We start from the raw sequence: 18528 nt of genomic DNA, 5'->3' as shown, positions 1-18528 counted from the left end.
ACAAATCGTTCAAGGCCAGTAGGTAGCTACAAAAACACATTAAGAAGCTCATGGAATGTTGTCCTTTACCCCAGGGGCTGGAATACAAAGGGGAGGAGGTGAGATTACAGTTATATAAAGCTCTGGTCAGACCCCATCTGGAGTAACTGGGTTCAGTTCTGGGCCCCGCACCTCAGGAAGGAGTGTTGGCCTTGGAGGGGGTACAGCACAGATTCACCAGCATGATACCGGGGTGGAAAGGGTTAAATTATGAGGACCGGTTGCACAGACTAGGCTCCCTCGAGTAAAGGAGATTAAGGGGTGATCCAGTTGAGGGGTTTAAGATGATTGAAGGATTTGAGAGGGTCAAGAGGAGCTATTGCTTCTGGTTAGTGAGTCAAGAACAGGGGGAAGAGCATCAAATTAAAGGCAGGCTGTAATGTCAGGATGTACTTTCCCACACAATACCCTGCCTCATCCCCCTCTATCCCTCAATCCCACCGACCCACCCTCTCCCCATATCCCTCAATCCCACCTACACATCCCTCCCCCATCCCTCAATCCCACCTACCCACCCCCTCCCCATCCCTCAATCCCACCTACACACCCCCTCCCCATATCCCTCAATCCCACCTACACACCCCCTCCCCCATCCCTCAATCCCACCTACCCACCCCCTCCCCATCCCTCAATCCCACCTACACACCCCCTCCCCATATCCCTCAATCCCACCTACACACCCCCTCCCCATCCCTCAATCCCACCTACACACCTCCTCCCCATCCCTCAATCCCACCTACACACCCCCTCCCCATCCCCCAATCCCACCTATACACCCCCTCCCCCATCCCTCAATCCCACCTACCCACCCTCTCCCCCATCCCTCAATCCCACCTACCCACCCTCTCCCCCATCCCTCAATCCCACCGACCCACCCCCTCCCCCATCCCTCAATCCCACGTACACACCCCCTCCCCATCCCTCAATCCCACCTACACACCTCCTCCCCATCCCTCAATCCCACCTACACACCCCCTCCCCATCCCCCAATCCCACCTATACACCCCCTCCCCCATCCCTCAATCCCACCTACCCACCCTCTCCCCCATCCCTCAATCCCACCTACCCACCCTCTCCCCCATCCCTCAATCCCACCGACCCACCCCCTCCCCCATCCCTCAATCCCACGTACACACCCCCTCCCCATCCCTCAATCCCACCTACCCACCTACACACACCCTCCCCATCCCTCAATCCCACCGACTCACCCCCTCCCCCATCCCTGAATCCCACTTACCCACCCCGTCCCCCATCCCTCAATCCCACCGACCCACCCCCTCCCCCATCCCTCAACCCCACCTACACACCCCCTCCCCATCCCTCAATCCCACCTACCCACCCTCTCCCCATCCCTCAAACCCACCTACCCACCCCCTCCCCATCCCTCAATCCCACCTACACACCCACTCCCCAATCCCTCAATCCCACCGACCCACCCCCTCCCCCATCCCTCAATCCCACCTACCCACCCTCTCCCCCATCCCTCAATCCCACCTACCCACCCTCTCCCCATATCCCTCAATCCCACCTACCCACCTTCTCCCCGTATCCCTCAATCCCACCTACCCACCCTCTCCCCATATCCCTCAATCCCACGTACCCACTCTCTCCCCATATCTCTCAATCCCACCCACCCACCCTCTCTCCATATCCCTCAATCCCACTACCCACCCTCTCTCCATATCCCGCAATCCCACCCACCCACCCTCTCTCCATATCCCTCAATCCCACCTACCCACACTCTCTCCATATCCCTCAATCCTACTATCCACCCTCTCTCCATATCCCTCAATCCCACCTACCCACCCTCTCTCCATATCCCTCAATCCCACTATCCACCCTCTCTCCATATCCCTCAATCCCACCCACCCACCCTCTCTCCATATCCCTCAATCCCACCCACCCACCCTCTCTCCATATCCCTCAATCCCACCAACCCACCCTCTCTCCATATCCCTCAATCCCACCTATTCACCGTTTTTCAGTTGTTCACAGTTTGGATATTAAGTGGTTGTAAAATAGGGGATATTACATGAAAGATATTTTCAGGGGGAGGAGACACAGCCCAAGACAGAGGGGAAATTGCAGGGCAGGGAGGGAGGTCAGAAGCTGCTGCCAAGGCTGGGGGCTTTCTGAGGGGTGGGTATCTCTAGATGGTGCTGCCAAGGCTGGGGGCTTTCTGAGGGGTGGGTATTTCTCGATGGTGCAGCCGGGACTGGGAGGTTTCTGAGGGGTGGGTACCTCTCGATGGTGCTGCCAGGGCTGGGGGCTTTCTGAGGGGTGGGTATCTCCAGATGGTGCAGCCGGGACTGGGCAATGAGAAGTGATGGACGCTGGAGGAGATGTTAGGGTTGTTGACTGGGGTAATAAGAACCTGTGGGGATAGCAAGGACAGCCAATGTAGAGTTAAGGGGCACACGAGTGCTGCATGTTGGATATCTACACCAAGAAAAGAGCAATCTGATTATCACAGAGTAAACCACTGAGACAGACATGGAATAGACTGGTGCCCAGCTCATGGGCTGTGATTTGGACTCAAGCAGTTAAGGAGGAGGTGGATTATTCCACAGGGATTTGGATGATAAGGGTTTGGAGATGAAACAACAGGGAGGTGAAGCTGTGTGAGTCTGGACTCCGACAATGATTGAGAAGTCTTTGTCGCTTGTGTCATACACAGGTTCACTGAGAGTGTACAATGTGTCTGTCAGTGCTCATCACACACAAGCTTCAGACTGAGACCGTGCTTGGACACAGGAAAAGACCAAACAGATCCAGACTCATGAATGTACCAATAGGATTGATCCTTATTTCAATGAACATCATTAAGAGAGCCCAACAGTCTCTGTTCTGTGAGGTTACAGACTGGCTAATTCTGCCACAATACACTCTTTCAATCAATGGCCAAGGTGGGGTTTTTCATTTAACTGTCAGGGAAACTCCACTTGTTGTTCATCTTGTTGCTGTTATATAATCTATTGACTGAGCAATCATTCAGTAAAGACCCAAAACAGTAATTGTATTTTCACTCACTCTGCTTCTCTTTCATTCTCTGGCGTACTCTCTTTTTTATCACTCGTTATCTCTCTTTCACAATTCCCTTCCCATTCTGACCATCTCAGTGATTCTTCATTTTTCATTCATACCCAGGGCTGTCACAGCAAAACAATATTTAGGAAGGAGAAAAATCATTTTGAGTCTAAAAAATTCCTCACTGAAAAATCCCACCTTCTCCCCATATCCCTCAACTCCACCCACCCTCTCTCTCCCATATCCCTCAATCCCACCTACCCACCCTCTCCCCCTATCCCTCATTCCCACCTACCCACCTTCTCTCAATATCCCTCAATCCCACCTACCCACCTTCTCTCAATATCCCTCAATCCCACCTACCCACCCTCTCCCCATATCCCTCATTCCCACCTACCCACCTTCTCCCCATATCCCTCAATCCCACCTTCCCACCTTATCCCCATATCCCTCAATCCCACCTACCCACCCTCTCTTTATATCCCTCAATCCCACCTACCCACCCTCTCCCCATATCTCTCAATCCCACCTACCCACCCCCTCCCCATATCCCTCAATCCCACCTACCCACCCTCTCCCCATATCTCTCAATCCCACCTACCCACCCCCTCCCCATATCCCTCAATCCCACCTACCCACCCTCTCCCCATATCCCTCAATCCCACCTACCCACCCTCTCCCCATATCCCTCAATCCCACCTACCCACCTTCTCTCAATATCCCTCAATCCCACCTATCTGCCTCCATCTCTGTCTGATTGCCCCTCAAGCCCATTGGTACTCTCTGATTCAATGGTTTTCCCTGGGATCTTGATTCATAATTTGATTCCTCCATTTTCCCTTCTTAATCCCAATTTAGCGTGTCCTTGGCACTTCTCACTTTCAATTATTCTTTGTCTAATCTCCTTTCTTAAGCTTGAAACCTCTAATTAAATTGCAAAATAATATTGCTTTGGAATTCATTAAATACAGAGGACTGTCTCAGAGATTTCCACAGTTTGGATATTAAGTGGGTGTAAATCAGCAGGAGCTGTTACAGGAGAGGTGGAGACACAGCCCAAGAGAGTGCAACCATTGCAAGACAGAGAGGGAGGTCAGAAGGTATTGGCAGGATTGGGGGGATCTTGAGGGGTGGTTGTCTCAAGATGGTGCAGCAGGGACTGGGCAATGAGAAGTGAGAGGAGATGTTGTTGACTCTCTGGGGTAATCGAATTCTGTGGAGATGACAAGGACAGCTAATATAAAATTAATGGGGAACATTGATCTCATACTGAAGACTGAAGACTTGTGCTCCAGAACGAGTTGCACCCCTAGCCATACTGTACAGCAACAACACTGGATCTACCCGACAATACAGGAATTGCCCACAGACATCCTGCCCAAAAGAAGCAGAAAAAATCTAACATTGATTTGAATGCCAATTACCGCCCCATCAGCCCCCTCTCTATCACCAGCAAAGTGATGGAAGGGATTGTCAACAGATCATCATGATCATCGTGTCAACACGTCATCCTGACTTGGAAATTTATCACCGTTCCTTCACTGTCGCTGGGTCAAAATCCTGGAACTCCCTCCCTAAAAGCACTGTGGGTGTACCTACTCTCCCTCTGTTTAAATTTACAGATTCAGTATTTACTCGTGTTAAGTGTAACACACGGTCTAACTGTACAGAATCACTGTTTATTCAGGATATTGGTCTCCCTCTGTTTAAGTGTACAGACTCACTTTATTCATGGTATGTGTAACACACTGTGTAACTGTACAGAGTCACTGTTTATTCAGGTTAAGGATCACTCACTGTGTAACTGTACAGAGTCACTGTTTATTCAGGTTAAGGATCACTCACTGTGTAACTGTACAGAGTCACTGTTTATTCAGGGTAAGGGTCACTCACTGTGTAACTGTACAGAGTCACTGTTTATACAGGGTAAGGATCACTCACTGTGTAACTGTACAGAGTCACTGTTCATTCAGGGTAAGGGTCACTCACTGACTCACTGTGTAACTGTACAGAGTCACTGTTTATTCAGGGTAAGGATCACTCACTGTGTAACTGTATGGAGTCACTGTTTGTACAGGGTAAGGATCACTCACTGTGTAACTGTACAGAGTCACTGTTTATTCAGGGTAAGGGTAATTCACTGTGTAATTGTACAGAGTCACTGTTTATTCAGGGTAAGGATCACTCACTGTGTAACTGTACAGAGTCACTGTTTATTCAGGGTAAGGGTAATTCACTGTGTAATTGTACAGAGTCACTGTTTATTCAGGGTAAGGGTAATTCACTGTGTAATTGTACAGAGTCACTGTTTATTCAGGGTAAGAATCACTCACTGTGTAACTACAGAATCATTGTTTATTCAGGCTAAGTATCACTCACTGGGTACCTCTACAGTCACACTTTATTCAGGGTGAGGATCACTCACTCTGTAGCTGTACAGAGTCAGTTATTCAGGGTAAGGATCACTACCTGTTTAACTGTGTACATGTACAGAGTCACTGTTTATTCAAGTTAAGGGCCATTCTCTGTGTAACTGTGCAAAGTCAGTATTTATTCATGGTAAGGATCACTCACTCTGTAACTGTACAGAGTCACTGTTTAATCAGGGTAAGGGTTACTCACTGTATAACTGTACATAGTCACTGTTTATTCAGGGTAAGGGTCACTCACTGTGTAACTGTACAGAGCCACTGTTTAATCAGGGTAAGGGTAACTCACTGTGTAACTGTACAGAGTCACTGTTTATTCAGGGTAATGATCACTCACTGTGTAACTGTACAGAGTCACTGTTTATTCAGGGTAAGGACCATCACTGTGTAACTGTACAGAGTCAATGTTTATTCAGGGTAAGGATCACTCACTGTGTAACTGTACAGAGTCACTGTTTATTCAGGGTAAGGGTCACTCACTCTGTAACTGTACAGAGTCACTGTTTATTCAGGGTAAGGATCACTCACTGTGTAACTGTATGGAGTCACTGTTTATACAGGGTAAGGATCACTCACTGTGTAACTGTACAGAGTCACTGTTTATTCAGGGTAAGGGTCACTCACTGTGTAACTGTACAGAGTCACTGTTTATTCAGGGTAAGGGTCACTCACTGTGTAACTGTACAGAGTCACTGTTTATTCAGGGTAAGGGTAATTCACTGTGTAATTGTACAGAGTCACTGTTTATTCAGGGTAAGGGTAATTCACTGTGTAATTGTACAGAGTCACTGTTTATTCAGGGTAAGGATCACTCACTGTGTAACTGTACAGAGTCACTGTTTATTCAGGGTAAGGGTAATTCACTGTGTAATTGTACAGAGTCACTGTTTATTCAGGGTAAGGGTAATTCACTGTGTAATTGTACAGAGTCACTGTTTATTCAGGGTAAGGATCACTCACTGTGTAACTACAGAATCACTGTTTATTCAGGCTAAGTATCACTCACTGGGTACCTCTACGGTCACACTTTATCCAGGGTGAGGATCACTCACTCTGTAGCTGTACAGAGTCAGTTATTCAGGGTAAGGATCACTACCTGTTTAACTGTGTACATGTACAGAGTCACTGTTTATTCAAGTTAAGGGCCATTCTCTGTGTAACTGTGCAAAGTCAGTATTTATTCATGGTAAGGATCACTCACTCTGTAACTGTACAGAGTCACTGTTTAATCAGGGTAAGGGTTACTCACTGTATAACTGTACATAGTCACTGTTTATTCAGGGTGAGGGTCACTCACTGTGTAACTGTACAGAGTCACTGTTTATTCAGGGTAAGGGTCACTCACTGTGTAACTGTACAAAGTCACTGTTTATTCAGGGTAAGGGTCACTCACTGTGTAACTGTACAGAGTCACTGTTTATTCAGGGTAAGGGTCACTCACTGTGTAATTGTACAGAGTCACTGTTTATTCAGGGTAAGGGTAATTCACTGTGTAATTGTACAGAGTCACTGTTTATTCAGGGTAAGGATCACTCACTGTGTAACTGTACAGAGTCACTGTTTATTCAGGGTAAGGGTAATTCACTGTGTAATTGTACAGAGTCACTGTTTATTCAGGGTAAGGGTAATTCACTGTGTAATTGTACAGAGTCACTGTTTATTCAGGGTAAGGATCACTCACTGTGTAACTACAGAATCACTGTTTATTCAGGCTAAGTATCACTCACTGGGTACCTCTACGGTCACACTTTATCCAGGGTGAGGATCACTCACTCTGTAGCTGTACAGAGTCAGTTATTCAGGGTAAGGATCACTACCTGTTTAACTGTGTACATGTACAGAGTCACTGTTTATTCAAGTTAAGGGCCATTCTCTGTGTAACTGTGCAAAGTCAGTATTTATTCATGGTAAGGATCACTCACTCTGTAACTGTACAGAGTCACTGTTTAATCAGGGTAAGGGTTACTCACTGTATAACTGTACATAGTCACTGTTTATTCAGGGTGAGGGTCACTCACTGTGTAACTGTACAGAGTCACTGTTTATACAGGGTAAGGGTAACTCACTGTGTAACTGTAGAGTCACTGTTTATTCAGGGTAATGATCACTCACTGTGTAACTGTACAGATTCATTGTTTATTCAGGGTAAAAATTATTCAGTCTGTAACTGTTCAAGATCAGTGATTATTCAATGTTAGTGTCATTCACTGTGTAACTGTACCGAGTCACTGTTTATTCAGGGTAAGGGTCATTCATTGTGTAACTGTACAGAGTCACTGTTTATTCAGGGTAAGGATCACTCACTGTGTAACTGTACAGAGTCACTGTTTATTCAGAATAAGGGTCACTCATTGTGTAACTGTACAGAGTCACTGTTTATTCAGGGTAAGGGTCACTCATTGTGTAACTGTACAGAGTCACTGTTTATTCAGGGTAAGGGCCACTCATTGTGTAACTGTACAGAGTCACTGTTTATTCAGGGTAAGGGTCACTCATTGTGTAACTGTACAGAGTCACTGTTTATTCAGGGTAAGGATCACTCACTGTGTAACTGTACAGAGTCACTGTTTATTCAGGGTAAGGGTCACTCCCTGTGTAACTGTACAGAGTCACTGTCTATCCAATGTAAAAATCATTTACTGTGTTTACTAACCATATGGCCATAAGACATAGGAGCAGAAGTAGGCCATTCCGCCCATCTAGTCTCCTCCACCATTCAATGAGATCGTGGCTGATCTGATAATCCTCAACTCCACTTTCCTGCCTTGTCCCCATAACCCTTGATTCCCTTAATAATTAAAAATCTGTCTATCTCAGCCTTGAATATACTTAACGACCCAGCCTCTACAGCCCTCTGCAGTAAAGAATTCCACAGATTAACTACCCTCTGAGAGAAGAAATTCCTCCTCATCTTCGGTTTAAATGGGCAGCCCTCTCAGCATCTACCCTGTGAAGTCCTCTATTGATCTTATATGTTTCAATAAGGTCGCCTCTCATTCTTCTAAACTCCAATGAGTACAGTCTCAACCTCTCCTCATAATGAAATCCCTCCATACCCGGGATCAACCTAGTGAACCTTCTCTGGGCTGCCTCCAATGCCAGTATATCTTTCCTTAAATAAGGGGACCAAAACTGTTCACAGTATTCTAGGTGTAGTCTAACTAGTGCCTTGTAGTTTTAGCAAGACTTCCCTATTTTTATACTCCAATCCCTTTGATTTTTTTTTATTCATTCGTGGGGTGTGGGCTTCGCTGACTGGGCCAGCATTTATAGCCCATCCCTATAAAGGCCAACATTCCATTTGCCTTCCCTATTACCTGCTGAACTTGTATGCTAGCTTTTTGGGATTCATGCACGAGGAGCCCCAAATCTCTCTGTGTTGCAGCTTTCTGCAGTCTTTCTCCACTTAAATAATATTCAGCTCCTCTATTCTTCTCGGCAAAGTGCAAAACTTCACACTTTCCCATGTTATATTCCATCTGCCAAGTTTTTGCCCACTCACTTAACCTGTCTATACCCCTCTATGGACTCTTTGTGTCATCCTCACCACTTGCCTTCCCACCTATTTTTGTGTCATCCTCAAACTTGGTGATAGTGTGTTCACTTCCTTCATCGAAGTTATTGATATATATTGTAAATAATTGTGGCCCCAGTACTGATCCCTGTGGCACTCCACTAGTTACAGGTTGCTATCCTGAAAATTCCTCCTTTATCCCAACTCTCTGTCTTCTATTAGTTAGCCAATCCTCTATCCATGCTAATATACTACCCCCAACACCTTGGGCTCTTACCTTATTAAGTAGCCTTACCTGCGGTACCTTATCGAACGCCTTTTGGAAATCCAAATATATTACATCTACTGGTTCCCCTTTATCTATCCTGCTTTTTACCTCCTCAGAGAATTCTAATAAATTTTTCAGGCATGATTTCCCTTCATGGAGCCATGCTGACTCTGCCTGATTAGATTATGCATTTCTAAATGCTCCACTATTACATCCTTTATAATAGACTCTAACATTTTCCCAATGACAGATGTTAAGTTACCCATATTTTGTCTTCCTCCCTTTTTGAATAAGGGTGTTACATTGTCTGTTTTCCAAGCCTCTGGGACTTTTCCAGAATCTAAGGATTCTTGGAAGATTACTACCAGTGCATCCACTATCTCTGTAACTACTTCCTTTAATATCCTAGGATGCAACCCATCAGGTCCAGGGGACTTATCGGCCTTTAGCCCCATTAGTTTCCCTCGTACTTTTTCTCTAGTGATAGTTATTGTATTTATTTCCTCCCCCCCACAACCTTTTGCCCCTTGATTATTTAGTATTTTTGGAATGATATTAGTACCTTCTACCATGAAGACTGATGCAAAGTATTTATTCAACTTCTCTGCCATTTCCTGGTTCCCCATTATTATTTCCCCAGCCTCATTCTCTAAGGGGCCTATGTTGACTTTGGCCTCTCTTCCTGTTTATATATTTAAAGAAGCTCTTACTGTCAATTTTTATATTACTTGCTAGTTTACCCTCAAAGTTTATTTTCTCCCTCTTTATTTTTTATTTTGGTTATCTTCTGTCGGTTTTTAAAACTTTCCCAATCCTCTGGCTTACCACTAATCATTGCCACATTGTATGCTTTTTCTTTCAATTTGATAGTGCCCTTAACTTCCTTGGTTTATTCCCTTCCTTGAGTCCTTCTTCCTCACTGGAATATATCTTTGTTGTGAGTCATGAACTATTTTCTTAAACATCTACCATTGTTCATCAACCCTCTTTTCTGCTAAACTCCTTTCCCAGTCCACTCCAGCCAACTCTGCCCTCATTCCTTTGTAATTACCCTTATTTAAGTTTAACTCAGTTGTTTCCGACCCAAGTTTCTTACTCTCAAACTGAATGTTAAATTCTACCATGTTATGGTCACTGTTTCCTAGGGGATCTTTTACTCTGAGATCATTTATTAAACTTGCCTCATTACACATCACCAGATCCAAAATAGCCTGATCCCTGATTGGATTCACAACACATTGTTCTAAGAAACTGTCCTGAATACACACTATGAATTCTCACTCGTGGCTACCTCTGCCAATTTGATTTACCCAAGCTACATGAAGATTAAAGTCACCCATGATTAATGTACTGCCTTTTTTACATGCCCTCATTATCTCCTGATTTATTCTCTGTCCTACTGTATAGCTACTGTTGGGGGCCTATAGACTACTCCCACCAGTGTCTTCTTCCCCTTGTTATTTCTTACCGCCACCCATATGGACTCTGCATCTCCCGATCCAAGATCATTTCTTACTATCGTACTTATTCCATCTTATACTAACAAAGCTACCCCACCACCCTTTCCTTCCTGGTTGTCCTTTCGAAAAGTCACATACCCCTGAATATTTAGTTCCCAGCTTTGATCTCCTTGTAACCATGTCTCTGTAATGGCTATAAGATCATACCCATTAACCTCTATTTGTGCTGTTAATTCATTTATTTTGTTTCGAATACTACGTGCATTTAAGTAAAGAACTATTAATTTTGCCTTTTTACCATTTTCCCCCCTTTGACTCTATTTGCTGCTGTTTTTTACGTTTGTACTCCGCCCCTTCCTATCACACTCTGGGTGTCATCCCCTAAATAGCTGCCCTGCAATGCTGCCATGTCCTTTCGCTTTATAAGTCTACATATCCCCTTTCCAAACCCTCCCCCCCACTATTTAGTTTAAAGCCCCCTCTACAGCCTTAGTTATTCGATTCACCAGGACACTGGTCCCAACACGGTTCAAGTGAAACCCCCCGTCCCACTGGAAACCCCCACCCCCCGAACCCCTCGATTAGATTCCAGTTTGTAACTCACTCATGGGTATCTCTTATTCTATATGTAAACTTCCCCGAACCTCTTGATTAGAGCTGATTGTTGTTTTCTGTAAAGGGACTCCGAACTGACTGTGGCGGTTTCTTGATTTATTCCCTGCGGTGTAGAGTGAGATGCTGAGATTGACTGTAACCACCTCCGTTCTGCTATTTGCAACTCAGTTACAACTGACGGGAATGGGATATTTAGAATAAAAACACAGGATATCATTAAAAGGAAATTAAATTACTTTGAGAGAAAAAAACAAATCAGAAAGTATAGAGTGAAGAATTTCATTCCAAGTTTAAAAAATATCTTCTGCCTTTCAATGTAAAATGGGAGCGTGTGAAGAGAGGAGAGTTCTGGGGCAGTGTTTATCACTCAGCCAAAATCACTGAATAGATTATCTGATCATTACCACATGGCTTGCTGTAGGAGCTTATGTCCACAAAATGACTGCTGCTTTTTCTTATGCAGTAAGACCAGGGGAATGTGCTGTAAGATTCCATGATTTTTTGATGAGAATGGGGGCTACACTTCACGGGTACCTCATCTGTTTAAGGCACTTTGGGACATCCTGAGATTGTGCAAAGCACTTGGGAAATGGCAGTTGATTCTCTTTCTTGGAGCTTAGAGTGTCCTGACACCACCTGTGTGGTATAAAAGGATGAGAGATGGGATATGTTAATGTATGATGTAGATGATGATGTATCACTGACATTAGTAAGTCATGTGTTAGCCTGCCTCTCTCTTGAGAGGTTGGAATCATGCCTAGGAGCAACATGCCTACTCTGTAACCGGGTTTGATGTTGCTCCTATAAACAAGTAGATGCCAGAGTTTGTCTATAGTCTGTCTAAGAACCAAGGCCCACGCCTAGAGTCCAAGACAGAAGGACTACCCCAGAACAACCAGCTCTTCAGTAAAAATCCAACTGGTCATCAATCTCCCTCTGGGGAAGGAAATCTGTCGCCCATACCCGGTCAGGGCCTATATGTGACTCCAGTCCCACACCAACCTGGTTGACTCTTAACTCCATCCAAAGCAAACACTCGGTTTGAGTCAAATCAGTTACCAGTGATTTGAAAAGGGAACTCAGCACCTTCTCAGGACAATTAGGGATGGATAATGGAATGGATAATTTGGGATCGAAGGTTCACTAGACTGATTCCTGGTATGAAGAGATTGTCTTTGGAGGAAAGGTTGAATAGCTTGAGCCAAGACACATTGGCGTTTAGGAGAATGAGAGGTGATCTTATTAAAACATAAGATTTTGAGGTGGCATGACAGGGAGATGCTGAGAAGATGTTTCTCCCCTTGAGGGGAGCCTAGAACTAATGGATACAGTTTAAAAATAAGAGCTCTCCTATTTAAGACGGAGATGAGGAGGATTTGTTTCTCTCAGAGGGTTGTTAGTGTTTCGAATTCTCTTCCCCAGATGCAGTGGAGGCTGGGTCGTTGAATATATTCAAGGCTGAGTTAGACAGATTTTTGATTGATAAGTGAGTCAAGGGTTATGGGGGGCAGACAGCAAAGTGGAGCTGAGACCACAGCCAGATCAGCCATGATCTTACTGAATGCTGGAACAGGCTCGAAGGGCTGAATGGCCTCCTCCTGGTTCTAATTCTTATGTTCTAATAAAGACTAGTCATGTCAGTGACAACCAAATCAAGAGTATTAATTATTAAAGGAACTTAAACTGTTTTCAGATGTTCTTGGAGAGTTGTGGTGAGGTGCAAAATGACAAGTCTGAATCACTTTGGCTCATCCACAGTCTCATAGACAGTCTCATAGACAGCCTCATATGGATTATCATACACAGTCCCATGCATCTTCTCAAGCACAGTCTCATACACAGTCTCATAGACAGCCTCATATGGATTATCATACACAGTCCCATGCATCTTCTCAAGCACAGTCTCATACACAGTCTCATGGACAGTCTTGTACACTATCTTAAAGACAGTATCATATAAAGTCTCATACAAAGTCTCATTACACAGTCTCACAGACAATCTCATAAACAGTCTTATACACAGTTTCATAGACAGTCTCATAGACAGTCTCTTACACAGTCTTAAAGACAGTATCATATAAAGTCTCATACACAGTCTCATACACAGTCTCATAGACAGCCCCATAGACAGACAGTCCCATAGACAGTCTCATAGACAGTTTCATACACAGCCTTAAAGACAGTCTCATAAAGTCTCATAGAAAGTCTCATATGGATTATCATACACATAGTCTTAAGCACAGTCTCATACACATTCCCATAGACAGTCTTATACACAGTCTCATAGGCAGTCTCATATGCAGTCTTAAAGACAGTATCATATAAAGTCTGATAAACAGCCTCATAAACAATGTCATATACAGTCTCATATTCTGTAATGTACACAGTGTCAAGCACAGTCACATAGACAGTCTTATACACAGTGTCATACACAGCCTCATAGATAGACTCGTAGACAGATTCATAAACAGTTTCATGCACAGTCTCGGAGACAGTCTTACACACAGTCTCATATGCAACTCATACACAGACTCATACACAGTCTCATATGTAGGCCTGTAGAGAGATTCATCAACAGTTTCATACACAATCTAATAGGCATTCTCATACACAGTCTCATAGACAGACTCATACAGTTTCATACACAGTCTCTTAGACAGTCTCATAGAAACTCTCGTAGATAGACTCAAAGAGGGTCTCATATGCAGTCTCATAGAAAGTCCCATACACAGTCTCATAGACAGTCTCATAGTCAGTCTCATATGGATTATCAAACATAGTCCCATGCATAGTCTCAAGCGCAGTCTTATACACAGTCTCATAGACAGTCTCATACACAGTCTCACACAAAGTCTCATAGACAGCCTGAAAGATAGTCTGAAAGACAGTCTCATTGACAGTCTCATACACAATTTCATAAACAGTCTCATAGACATTCTCATACACAGACTTTAGTTAACCACGGATGGTGGGTCCTCCCCTTAGAATTTTTCTTTATAGTAGCAATGTTCTTATTCTGAATACTCTGAAATATCCCCTTGAATGTTGCCCACTGCTGCTCAAGAAAGTCTCATAAAATCTCAAAACCAACCTCATGCACAGTCTTAGAAACAGTCCCAGAGACAGACTCATATTCAGTCTCATATACAGACAAATAGACAGTCATATAGTCTGTAATATGGACAGCCTCATAGACAGTCTCACAGACAATAAAATAGACAGTCTTATACACAGTCTCATAGAAAGTCTCATAGACAGTCTCACAGGCAGTCTCATAGACATCTCAGGAACAGCTTCAGATACAGTCTCAGAGACAGTTTCAAACACAGTTTCATATACAGTCTCATTCACAGTCTCATAGACAGTCTCAGACATTCTCATAGACAGTCTCATACACAGTCTCATTGACAGATTCATCTACAGTCTCATATATGGACAAATGGACAGTCATATAGTCTGTAATATAGACAGTCTCATAGACAGCTTCATAGACAGTAAGACAGGCAGTCTCGTTGACAGTCTCATAGACAGTAAGACAGACAGTTTTGTTGACAGTCTCATACACAGTCTCATAGAAAGCCTCATTGACAGGTTGACAGACAATCTCAGACAGAGGTTCTGCATAGTCAGTATGATGAGTTAGGTCCCAAATTAAGAAGCAGAGCCTCGAAGGTAATAATCTCTGGATTATTACCTGAGCCACGTGCAAATTGGCATAAGGTAAATAAGATTAGAGAGACGAATGTGTCTCTCAAAGGCTGGTGTGGGAGAAGTGGGTTCTGGTTTGTGGGGCACTGGTACCAGTACTGGGGAAAATGGGGGCTGTACCATTGGGACAGTCTACACCTGAACCATGCTGGGACAATTGTCCTCGCACATCACATAACTAGGGAAATAGAGAGGGCTTTAAACAAAACAAGAGGGGTGAGAGATCAAGCTTGGGCAGACATAGCAATTCAAGGTGTAGAGTCAAGACAGGAGAGCAAAATAGTAACATGAGAAATGAGGGTCAGAGAATAGCAGGAAGGGACAGAGAGAAAAAAACCTAAGAATACATCAATAGTCAAGGCTAGATGTTACAAAGGTAACAAAAAGACAAAACTGAAGGCTCTCTACCTAAATGCCCATAGCATTCATAACAAAGTAAATGAACTGATGGCCCACATTGAAGTAAATAAATATGATCTGACAGAAATTACGGAGATGTGGCTGCAGGACGACAAAGATTGGGTCCTTCATATTGAGGGGTACATGACATTGAAGAAGAATAGGAAGCTAGGTAAAGGTGGAGGGGTAGCACTGTTAATCAAAGAGAGCATTGGTGCAATAGTTAGAGATAACCTTGGTTCAGGAGATCAGGATATAGAATCGGAAACTAGGCTAGGAGATAGATCAATAGCAAAGCAGTGGCCGATATTCAAGCAGATATTTCAGAGCATTCAGAATAAGTACATTCCTATCATAAAGAACAATTCCAAGGGGAAGACCCAACATCCATGGTTAACTAAAGATGTTAAGGAAAGCATCAAACTTCAGGAAAAAGCATACAACTCCGCAAAGATGAGTGGCAGGACAAATGATTGGACAGAATATAAAGGGCAGCAGAAAATGGCTAAAAGGTTAATCAGGAGAAAGAAATTAGAGAATGAGAGGAAGATAGTTAGAAATGTAAAAATGGATAGCAAGAGTTTCTACAGATACTTAGAAAGGAAAAGAGTAAGTAAAGTCAAGAGTAAGTAAGTAAAGCTCTGAAGAATGATCATTCGGACTTGAACCGTTAACTCTTTCTCTCTCCGCAGATGCTGCCAGACCTGCTGAGCTTTTCCAGCATTTTCTGTTTTTGTGAAGCAAAGTGAGTCCTCTAGAGAGTGACAGTGGGGAGTTAATAGTGGATAATATGGAAATGACCTAAGAAATGAACAAATATTTTGCTTCTGTGTTCGCTATAGAGGATGTTATAGAGGTGGCTAAGGAGGTAGTCGATGTTCCGGCATTAATTTTCCAAAATTCACTAGATCCTGGAAAGGTTCCATGGGTAAAACTTCCTGCTGCGTGGGCAGCACACAACCGACCCGAGCGAGCGTAAAATAACACGCGATGACATCAGGCGAGCATCTCGATGTCATCGCGCACTCACACGGTATTCGGGTGGGCGGGCGGGTGCCAGAGTTGGCAGTGCACCCACAGACAATTAAAAACCGATTAAGGCCATTAAAAAGTTAATTAAACAAAATGTTTCACTGCCCGTCCAACCTAACAGTTGTCGGGCAGGTGAAAAGACCAAGCGGCCTTTTCACTTTTTTGGGAACCTGATCCACGGGTGGGATGAAGTTTCCAAATGTGGATAAAAATAAAATAAAACTTTAATTTTTCATTAATAACATATCCTTGCTCAGAGTCAAATGAGGGGGCATGTTTTATTACATTTAAAAAAAATTATATATCTCTTCATCTCCCTGAGGCATTTGATAAGGTGTCACATCAAAGATAATTATGGGAAAAAATGCGCACGGTGTAGGGGTAACTTATTAGCCTGGATAGAGGATTGGCTGGCTGCAGAAAACAGAGAGTATGCATAAATGGGTCTTTTTCTGATTGGCAGTCCCACAGGGGTCTGTACTGGGGCCTTAACTTTTTACAATTTACATCAATGACTTAGATGAGGGGAGTGAAGACATGGTAGCAAGATTTGCAGATGACACAAAGATAGGTAGGAAAATATGATGTGAAGAGAACATGAGGAGTTTGCAAATAGGTTGAGTGAGTGGGCAAAGATCTGGCAAATGGGCTAAACTGTGGAAAAATGTTAAGTTGTTCACTTTGGCAGGAAGAATAAAAAAGCAGAGTATTATTTAAATGGAGAACAGCTGCAGAATTCTGAGGTGCAGGGGGATCTAGGTGTTCTAGTGCATGTCACAAAACGTTAGTGTGTAGGAACAGCAAGTAATTAAGAAGGCTAATGGAATGCTATTGTTTATTACGAGAGGGATTGAATCAAAAAGTAAGGATGTTATGCTTCAGTTATACAGGGCATTGGTGAGACCTCATCTCGAATACTGTGATAAAAACAAAAAACTGCGGATGCTGGAAATCCAAAACAAAAACAGAAACAGAAATACCTGGAAAAACTCAGCAGGTCTGGCAGCATCGGCGGAGAAGAAATCAGTTAACGTTTCGAGTCCTCATGACCCTTCAACAGAACTAAGTAAAAATAGGAAAGGGGTGAAATATAAGCTGGTTAAAGGGGAGGGGGGTGGTTTTGTTGGGACAAGCAGCCAGTGATAGGTGGAGATAACCAAAAGCTGTCACAGACAAAAGAACAAAGAGGTGTTGAAGGTGGTGATATTATCTGAGGAATGTGCTAATTAAGGGTAGAAAGCAGGACGAGCAAGGTACAGATAGCCCTAGTGGGGGTGGAGTGGGGGGAAGGGATCGAAATAGGCTAAAAGGTAGAGATAAAACAATGGATGGAAATACATTTAAAAATAATGGAAATAGGTGGGAAAAGAAAAATCTATATAAATTATTGGAAAAAACAAAAGGGAGGGGGAAGAAACGGAAAGGGGGTGGGGATGGAGGAGAGAGTTCATGATCTAAAATTGTTGAACTCAATATTCAGTCCGGAAGGCTGTAAAGTGCCTAGTCGGAAGATGAGGTGCTGTTCCTCCAGTTTGCGTTGAGCTTCACTGGAACATTGCAGCAGGCCAAGGACGGACATGTGGGTAAGAGAGCAGGGTGGGGTGTTGAAATGGCAAGCGACAGGGAGGTCTGGGTAATGCTTGCGGACAGACCGAAGGTGTTCTGCAAAGCAGTCACCCAGTCTGTGTTTGGTCTCTCCAATGTAGAGGAAACCGCATTGGGAGCAGCGAATGCAGTAGACTAAGTTAGGGGAAATGCAAGTGAAGTGCTGCTTCACTTGAAAGGAGTGTTTGGGCCCTTGGACGGTGAGGACAGAGGAAGTGAAGGGGCAGGTGTTGCATCTTCTGCATTTGCATGGGGAAGTGCCGTGGGAGGGGGTTGAGGAGTAGGGGGTGATGGAGGAGTGGACCAGGGTGTCCCGGAGGGAACGATCCCTGCGGAATGCCGCCAGGGGGGTGAAGGGAAGATGTGTTTGGTGGTGGCATCATGCTGGAGTTGGCGGAAATGGAGGAGGATGATCCTTTGAACGCGGAGGCT

This window comes from Cetorhinus maximus, unplaced genomic scaffold, assembly GCF_964194155.1.
Source record: "Cetorhinus maximus unplaced genomic scaffold, sCetMax3.hap1.1 HAP1_SCAFFOLD_434, whole genome shotgun sequence".
NCBI lineage: Eukaryota > Metazoa > Chordata > Chondrichthyes > Lamniformes > Cetorhinidae > Cetorhinus > Cetorhinus maximus.
This window is presented reverse-complemented; position numbering follows the sequence as displayed.